The 9,721-nt window shown below is 36.2% G+C and overlaps 1 pseudogene; it reads right to left on the bottom strand.

Moving 5' to 3' along the window:
- Positions 1-832: 832 nt before the first annotated feature.
- LOC150064647 (golgin subfamily A member 7 pseudogene) lies at positions 833-7,137 on the bottom strand (annotated as a pseudogene).
- Between the last annotated feature and the right edge of the window lie 2,584 nt (positions 7,138-9,721).

The following is a 9,721-nucleotide window of genomic DNA, read 5'->3' as shown; positions in this document are numbered from 1 at the left end:
TTTTCTCAAAAGTTATATTTATAACTAAACTAGAGTTATAAATTCAGGAACAGAGCAGGGACATTTGTGTGTTTGACAGTTTAGCATCCACTTCATCGTGCTTACTTCTTTGTGTAAATGAACACACCACATCTTCCTAACATCCAAAGGTAATGCAAATCAACCCAAGTCTCCAAGAAAAGAATAAACATTGCATTAAATACTGATTTAATTAGCAATAATTTCTATAATAAAACAAACAACCTTATACCTTTTCTTTTTTCATTGAGTTTCATCTTGAGAAATTGAACAGCAGAAATAAATCTTCAGATTTGAATTACGGCAGAAATGGTAGTTTGCTGAAATCCCGGAGATGCATTGGCAAAACCACAGACATAATACGCCCCTCACCTGGAGAAAAGCTTTGCATCAATCTGAATTTTGGCTAAGATACGACTTCTTTGAAGTTTAAAGCTACCAGGGAAACTGGCTCAAGGAATACAGAGAACTAATGACAATTTCTTACCTGGTAGCAGGTAAGAAATGAACCTTGCATCAGGCCCTCAAATTGCATACGTTATTAAATGACTATGAATTTAAAAAGTACAAAGCTCCATTGTATTTTCTCAGAAGCTAATCAAAAGCTTGCAGAGTCCTACACAATTTGGAGACACAAAGTGGAATGCTGAGTGACTAGAAGTCACTCCAGGTGAGGAATTTTAGAAAGTTAGTCCTTGGCATAAAAGGCACCATGGCTCTGGCAGCAGATACAAAGGAATGTCACTCTGGAGAGGATGTAGGGACTCTGTGATCGGCTCGTGGACAGATGAGGCTCCAGCTGGAGGTGGGATGTTTAATTCTATGGCTTATCTTCCACTGCTCAAACCTCTGTCTTCATAAATGGTAATTCCAATAACTCGAAGTCCCCTCTCAATGGGGTCTGTCAGCAGGAGGCCTCCGGGAGCATAGATCCTCTCATTCTGCTCTTGAATATCCTTGGAGAGTTTCTTCAGAACCTTCTCATAATGGGTTTCCATGCAAAAGAAGATGGTATATGCTGTTAAACAAGCCAAACAGACTTCAAGGTATGACTGGCCCCCAAGCTTCTCTGCTTCTGCATAAAGATTATTTAGAGTTGGAACTGTTTCTTCAAACTGATGCCTTTCAATCTGGTTCTCCAACTCGGCAGGGAACTTGGTCTGGAACTGACAGCATGTACCACTGGTGTAGTCTTGCTGAATGAACACCATTCTGGACACTGGTGCCTGCTGTGGCCTTCTGGGGAGGAGCAGACCCACTGCCCCTCCTCCTCTGCCCTCCAGCTACATCCACCCTTTTTAAATATCTACTTTCTGATGTTTTATCTCATTAAACTTTGATTTTTGTCTTCCTAAGGATTTACAATACACCATGTATGTATTTGTACATTCAGAAGCTAAACCTGCTTCTTGCATACAAAGAGAAGACACTTCCTTTGTCTCTCTGGGACTGACATTCGGATATTTTTTTTCAAGTCTTTCCATTTCTTTACAAATGGTACAGTTATCATTCTTTCTAATGGATGAGTAAAACTACATTGTGTATATTGACCCAATAATCTCAATTCCAATAATACTAATTTGCCTTTGCTTGATTTGACCTTTTATCTTTACCTCAACCTTTCATTAAAAATTATACTCCTCAGCTTTATTTAACTTCATAGCTCTTTGTTTTAAGAGCTAATTCAACAATCTTTTCAAACTCCTGTGACAGAACCTCTCTATATTGCAAGCTGAGTTTAGGAAAGAATCCTCTATTGTATATGCTCCTTACTCATGTTTTTAATATGCCATAAAATCTTATTTTGCATCCCTGATAAAACTTCAAGATTCCTGATTTATATTATATGTCTGATATAATGTCTGTCTTTTGTTTTACCAAACCTAAATCAGTTCTTCTGAAAGTATTCATCATCATAACTAACTACTCATGTTCTAATCAAGAAATATTTTTAGTTTGTAATTTGTTCTAGCAACCATGTGAAATTAGCCCTTTTGGGGTTTTACCTCCAGAATTACATTTCAGTTTCACAATTTAATCCTATCTATACTTCAAGAACATGAGTAAAATCACAGTGTCATTCACAATTTAAAAAAAAACTTTAATGACTGGAATAGTGAATCATAGGTGGGAGTCAATCTTTACATCTTTAAATTTCTCACTTCCTCCAGTAATCAATTCCACTGGTAATACCTGGAGTCCATCTGATTGGATCGGATCACATTCTTGCATAAGGGCTCCACTGTCTTTCTCTAGGAATGAAACCCCAAGTCCCTTTTAATATTCATTAGGTGCCTACCAATATTACTCACTTCTTTATTCTTAGACACCAATTTAACAAATTGTTGGATATTTTTCTAGGCAGGGATCCATAATTTATATTGTTAGGAAAATGTTTTCAAAGTGAATCATCAATATACTGGTTATGTACTCAATATTCTTTTTCTTTTTAAATTAAAGGTGCTAGTGGCTCATGCCTCTAATTCTTGCTAAACACAATGCTGGGACCTGAGAATCTCCGACAAAAGTTAGCCTAGGCGGAAAGTTGATAAGACTTATCTCCACATAAATGCCCACCCCCTCCCCACAAAAAAGTCAAAACTGGATCTGCAGCTCAAGTAGTAGAGAATCAATCTTGAGTGATAGCACCCAGATGCTATCTTCAGAGATAGCTCCCAGGGCCTGAGTTGAACTTAAAATTAAAACAACAAACCTGCTATTATTATTTACATATTTTAATTTTCAATATCAATCTATTTGGTATATAATGTATATTGTTTTATTAATGTTTTCCCATCAACTCTTAATTTATTGAATCTTTAGTAATACTATTGTTAACAGCATTTAAAAATGGACACAAAATTTACTATGTATAACTTTTTCCATTTAAAATGCAATAGAATGGCATTGTTTATTGTTCCCTAGGTGTCGCAAACAATGAGAATAATCATTTTCTTTTTGTTGACTTTATAAACATATATTTAAACAGATGACTTAATAAATGAACAAATCCAATAATTAAAATGTAGGAAAAAATAAGCAAAGTATAAATATACATAAATATATGTTTGTGGAAATGAATGTATAAAAGTCATGGCTATATATTTATAAAAATTTACATATGCATATATATCCTTCTACATATGTAAAAAATAGAATTTAAAAATTTGAGTCCAGTCAAAATAGGTACATTTTCAGAATTATTCAAGCATAGGATTCAAAGATATGGGTCTATTTGTCGGAGACATTCTCCCCTTCCCTGAATTCTTAGCGTAAGAATGTACCTGCATAGTTCCTTGCCCTAAGGTCATTAAGCAACTCATGCCTGCTTGTATTGATATGTAAACATCCTACCACCTGACCTACCCTGAGCAGTACCTCAATCCCCTCTTGCCTCTCCTGAAGAGGCATATAAACCCCTGTGTGAAAAATAAAATTTGCAGCTTGATCAGAATGCTTGTCTTCCTGCCTTCTTCGTGTCTCCTGTCCCTTTCATTCCTCCCTCTAGGTTCTTGGCCCTAGTTGACGTCTTGCCGGACGAGACATCTATTGTCTCAGAAATCCCTGGAATCATGTGGATATTTTTACTCCTTTGATTAACTTTCAATCAATTTTGAAAACCAACAAATTCACCCAACTGTATGGATGCCTGCTGTGTACCAGGTAGATACCAGGTAATGAGAACTCCAAGAAAAAGGACTCCCAGAAATGTTTGCATAGTTTATGTAATACTATACCTAGTCTAATGTCTAGAGTGTTTCACTCTCAACTCAACTAATGAGATGTTGCCTTTTATAGTCATACATACCAGTTTTACTTGCTCATTAATCTGAGGTTATGATTGGTTCTTCTTTCCCCAGTTCTAGTTAATGTCATCTCTAGTTCAGTATATGCTGTGAAACAATCTCACTGATGTGTTATAAAGCTTCTTATACATGAGTGATTGGGGAAGTTAAATTTGCTGTGCCAAAATCCATTCTCAGTACCATAAGAAACTGACTACTAACTTCATTGTATATTTTCCTTCAGATTTCTGAGTTATTTTTTTCAGCATGACAGAATTTCTAATGCTTTTGGATTCCTTTTTTTCTTCTTTCTACCTTGGGTCTAGAGGTTTGTTATGATAAGTTCTCCATTTGTTTGTGTCCAGATAGACTTTCTGATTCTTGCCAGATTTGTCTGTAATGGCCCAGAGCTTTTGGCTCACGATGGGCTCATTCCAAACATAGCACATCCAACTTACTGAGAATTTCTATTTGTGGAATGGTAGATTTAACACTCCCAAATACTATATTGATCCTGTTTGAATGTCAACATGTACTTCTTGCATGTGGTTTATGGAACCATTTTGAATATCAAGTTTAAGGTTGTTCTAGTATCTTCACTATTAATATATTTCCTAATGCAAAGAACTGAGCACTAGTTACCTTGTCGTGTGTGTGTGTGTGTGTGTGTGTGTGTGTGTGTGTGTGTGTGTGCGCGCGCGCGAGTGTGTTTAGGAATGAGGTTTGAATTAAGGAATCTCACATTCTTGCCTGGAATATTTTGCTCAAGGTTACTACTCTACCACTTGACCTATGACTTTCTGATTTTTTGCTGGTTAATTTGAGACAAGTCTTTCAATTTTGTTTGGCTGATCTGTTTTCAAACTGTGATCTTTAGATCTCAGGGTCTTCAGTAACAGAGAGAGGGGGTGTCGAGGTTTGAGAAGTAATGTACATATTACCTGACAAGTGTTAACTGTAACCCCTCTATACATTATCCCGACAATAAAATACAATATCTTTTCTTTTACCCCTGGAGACGGTCTCTGAACTAGGAACATTCAAAAAGTAGAGTAAGCATGAGTAACAATAAAGTTCTCAAAGGTGTGTTTACAGGGTTTGCTAATAGGAAAATAATCAAAATATTTTCTAACAGTGGAATGAAAGTACATCTAATATATTGATCTAGGTTACAGTATTAATAACTTTAATACATTTTATATTTTTAAAAAAGTAGAAATGCTTGAATGAAAAAAGAAGTTATGGGTTTTGTTATAATAAAAAAATTGTGATTTGCATTCCCACCAACAGTGTAGTAGTATTTCCTTTCGGAACATCCCTACCAGCATCTGTTACTGTTAGTTTTCTTGATAATGGCCATTCTAACTGTGGTGAGGTAGAATCTCAATGCTGTTTTTATTTACTTACTTTTTGATGGCCACAGATGCTGAACATTTCTTCATGTGTCTATTGGCTTCTTCTGAGAAATGTTTAAGTTTTTAATCCATTTGTAAATTGAAGTACTTTTTTCTTTGAGGACTTGCTTTGGAGGGTTTAACTTAAAGTTTTAAAAATATCTTAAATATGAGGCCCTTATCTAATTTATTGCTTATAAAGAGCTCTCATTCTGAGACGTTCTATTTATCTTTCTGGCTATGTCCTTTGCCATGCAGAAACTGTTCAATTTGAGGTAGTCCCCCTTATCCATTCCTTAATTGTTATGACTCTGGATCTTTATTTAGGAAGTTTCAACCTATGCCATGAAGGCCTAATGCTGCTCCTGTAATATTTTTATGGTGTCTAGCCTTACATTGCAGTTTTTGATCCATTTGGAATTAATTCTGGTGTAGGGTGATATACAAGGATACAGCTTCAGTTTCCCACTCTGGAAAGCAGTATGGAGGTTCCTCAAAGGAGTAAACATAGAGCTTCCCTATGTCCCAGAAATTCCACTCTTCCAATTGATCTCAAACCAGCCCCAGCCTGCACTATCACAACCACGGTTCATTGCAGCACTGTTTGCCATAGCCAAGGTAGGGAATCATCCCAGATGCCCCTTAGTGGATGATGGATCAAGAAAATGTGGCTTATTTATACAATAGAATTCTATGCTGCCATCAGAAAGAATGATATTGCCCCATTTGTAAGGAATGAAAATACTTGGAAAAAAATATTAAGCAAGGTATGTTAGACCCGAAGATTCCCCTCATTTGCAGTAATTAGATTGTGCCTATAAATCTAGTAAACAGCCCTGGAGATAAAAGACAAAAAATTATACTTGAATATGATAACTCAAACAGGAAATCTAAATATTCACACAGTTAGATCATAGGGGATAGTTTTAGGAAAGGATTGCACAGGCTAAAAGGTGATTTACATTTCATCATAGAAAATGATGTTTATCAAAATGGACTCCAAGAAACGGAAACAAGAGGGTTTTTTTTTTCGCTTTCTGCAATTTTTTTGTTTTGTTCTTTGTTTATCCCCTTTTGTTACTGTTTTTGTGTTCTCTTCATTTTGTTTTGCATATGCATTTATTTGTTTGGGGGAGGGTCAATGGAAGCAAAGAAACAGTGGGACAAAGATTAAACAAGTGTAACCATGATACCCACTAGATACTATATTGAAAATGAACTCTGCAACTTGGTGGGGGCATTCAGGAGGGAAAACCTGGGAGAAGATGAGGTAAGAGGTACTCCAAAAGAAATACACTCATTACTAGACCTATGTGACTGTAACTCCTCTGTACGCTACCTTTCCAATAAAAACACATTCTAATAAATAAATACTGAAAATAGTGAATTGGCTTTAGGAAATATGCAGGTCCTCATGGCTAGAAATCAAATTAGGTTATGAGTGAAGTTGGTTCTGTTTGGTTTTGTTCATCATTACTACTTGTTTGCCAGCACAATGTTTTAACATTAAATTTCTTTCACGTGCTACAGGAGTGTAACTGATCAAGAATAGAAGACAAAATAGAGAATAACAGAAACAGCAACATGGGGTTTCAAGGGGTCTTTTCTCTTAATCTTTCTTACTCCTCAGTGATTCTCTACTGCATTGGGGCACATATTTATTGAGTAATTCAGTAAGAATATGGATGTTCTGCACATAAAAATGTATATACTCTGTACAATTACTGAGTCATTGTGTCTTGTCACCATAAAGCACATCCTTCTTCACATTCTGTCAGATAATTATGGAGCTGGAATTCAGACTGCTGCATTTCTTCTGCTCTGCTCTCTTCCTGTTTCTGTTTGTCAGAGGGATGAAAATCTGGAAGACTGGAGAAAGATGAAAAACTTTTTTTCTTCCTGCCTACCTCAAGTGGCTGTTCTGACTGTTTGTAGTTCATGTTGCCTTTGAGGGGAGCAGCTGAAGACAAGCAGTAACTTTCCCAGCTCTTGTAGTATCTGCCCCATCCTTCCTTCTATCTGGGGACATCAGGTCAGCCTCTCTGGAGGGCCCTTAGTTCCTAAAGGAACTCTTTCTTTAAGTTTCTAAGATCTTAATATTGTTTCTTTTTTTACATTTTGTTTTCTTGTCAGGGTGATGCACAGAGGGGTTACAGTTACCCTCATCAGGTACTGAGTACATTACTTCTTGAACATCGTTCCCCCTTCTTTTGTTTTCCTCCCACTTCCTCTCTTTCATTTTTTTCCCCACTGTGTTTCATTTGCTGACCACCAGAGTTATGGTAGTTTTCAACAGCTGTGAGTTCTCTGGTGAGTTTTTTAGCATCTCATTTTATTCTTTCATCTTAATTAACAGTATTTTGTATTCCTCCTCTACTACTGAGTAGGTGGTGTGGATTTAGTGAATTGTAGCTGATAAATTCTCTCATGGAAACAAAAATTTGTCTTTAATTTTAAGGAGGTTAACCAATCCCATACTAGGAAGTAATAAGAACTGAGTCTCCAAACCCACATAAATTTCAAAATTTGGCAATTCTTAGAGAAATGACACATGCAGAAAATGATCAATAAAATATTAATATAAGTTGTGAAATGTAATTATGAAGAAGTGAAGCAATCACCATCCATTCTGTACTTATTTTGAAACTAAAATGCCTTGGAACTCGTGATTATTTGTAGGCAAATGGAAGAGATAAAGCAGAATTTCTGGGTTAGAGTGGGGGTGTAGTCTTGGCATATGGTCCGTAGGAATTGAGTACAGATTCTGGCCAGCTGAAGACAACAGGAAACAGATGAGTGAAAAATACAATATCATTGCACAAAGAAATTTTACGTAGATGCAAGTAATGTAGACCCAGACTAGATTATTTCTTTTTAAAAGAACTGAATTTCCCAACAGAATCTCACTCATGATATGCCACAGCAAGTCTTGTCACAGCAGTGCAGTGGCTTAAATTCAGAACCCAGAATGGGTCTCTTAGAGGACTCTGGAGAGATTCTTTCATATTTGTAACTACCAGTAGGGTAACAGTGCTATGTTATCAGCACATTGTTTTGACAATAAAGAAATTCCTATTGATGACAGCTCAGTCCCTCCCCCACTTTCCTCTGATTTGCCAATGGGATTAAAACGCAGATACAGGATCCCAAGAAGAAGGAACAAACAATGTGCTCACAAAAGATCGAATCTGTCCTTTATTCTGTATGCTCAATTTTGTATTGAAAACATTAGATAAGACTAAGATTTGATAAAGTTTAGCCCCATCAAATGTAAAGAGTGAAGTTGGTACTAGCACAAAGGGTGCTGCATTCCGGACATTCCATTTCTATTCCTTCTATTTATTGTAATCTTCCCTTGTATCAGGAAGTAAGGGCACCTTTGAATCTTAACTCTCTTCATTGCAACTTATATGTAATATCAACGCAGACGATTCAGAATTCCACGGGATAAGGAAGAACTAATTGATGAAATGAAACCTATGTGACATTTTAATACGCATCTACTATATAGTGTGAGTATTTCCTTGAGTTCTAATCTACTTAACTATCTGCTCAGTTCATTTGCTTATTTATTATCTGGGTGGTTGTTTCTTTGGAAGGTGAGTTTTCTAAGCTCCCTATGCTTTGTGATTATGAAACCTTCGTCAAATGTACACCTGGCCAAGTGATTTTTATACTGATTCTATGATCTGTTGTTTCAGTTTAGTAGTGATTTCTTTTCTGTAAAGAAGCCTTTCAGTTTGACAAAAATCCCATTAGATAATCCTTGCTAATTTGATGAGCCTATTGGGTAATCCACGGTAATTTGCTGAACTATTGGAATCCTCTTAAGGAAGTTACCTCCTATGTCAATATGTTCTAGTATTTTACCTATTCCTTTCTGTCATAGAGGCAGTGAACCTGATAATGGTACACTCTATGCACATATGGTCATTTCCAAATGATAGATACCCTTGTGTAACTGATGGATGTTACGACAGTTTCAGAGGGTAGGGCAAAATGAAAGAGCTAATCTGGAAAATTTCATTCACTAACTCAAGGTTATTGACAATGGATTGACTGGAAGAAGATTCAGACTTATGCATTACTCCTGTGAGATGTGCTTTTTTCTCCTTTTGTGTCTAGCAGGTGCAATCAAACAGAATGGAAAAACAATTTTTAGGGTGGAAATGTATTTAATTTATACATTACTGCACAGAAACACTAACTGTCTTCTTTGATGGAAAGGGAAAAGGTATTAAATAAGCCTCTGTATATGAGAGATTGACTGAATTCATTTTACTACTTTTTCTCACCAACAAGGAAACAAGGTGACAGTATGACTTCCCTTCTACTTTATACCGCTTGTGGTCATTTCATTCCATTCTCTTCATCCAGCAGCCAAGATCTATAGACAGAAGAAAGTCAGGGCAGCTGTTAGACACTTGAGACTAATAAAATTTAAATAGCTATAAACTTTTAAGATCAGCTTTTCTATCATGTGATTTAGATTCCAAGGTTCAATAGCTCTGCTTGGCTACTGGT

Source organism: Megascapheus bottae, chromosome 4, assembly GCF_031878675.1.
Source record: "Megascapheus bottae isolate mThoBot1 chromosome 4, mThoBot2.hap1, whole genome shotgun sequence".
NCBI classification, from domain to species: Eukaryota; Metazoa; Chordata; class Mammalia; order Rodentia; family Geomyidae; genus Megascapheus; species Megascapheus bottae.
The sequence above is the reverse complement of the archived record's forward strand: the minus strand, read 5'-3'. Positions and strand labels throughout refer to the sequence as shown.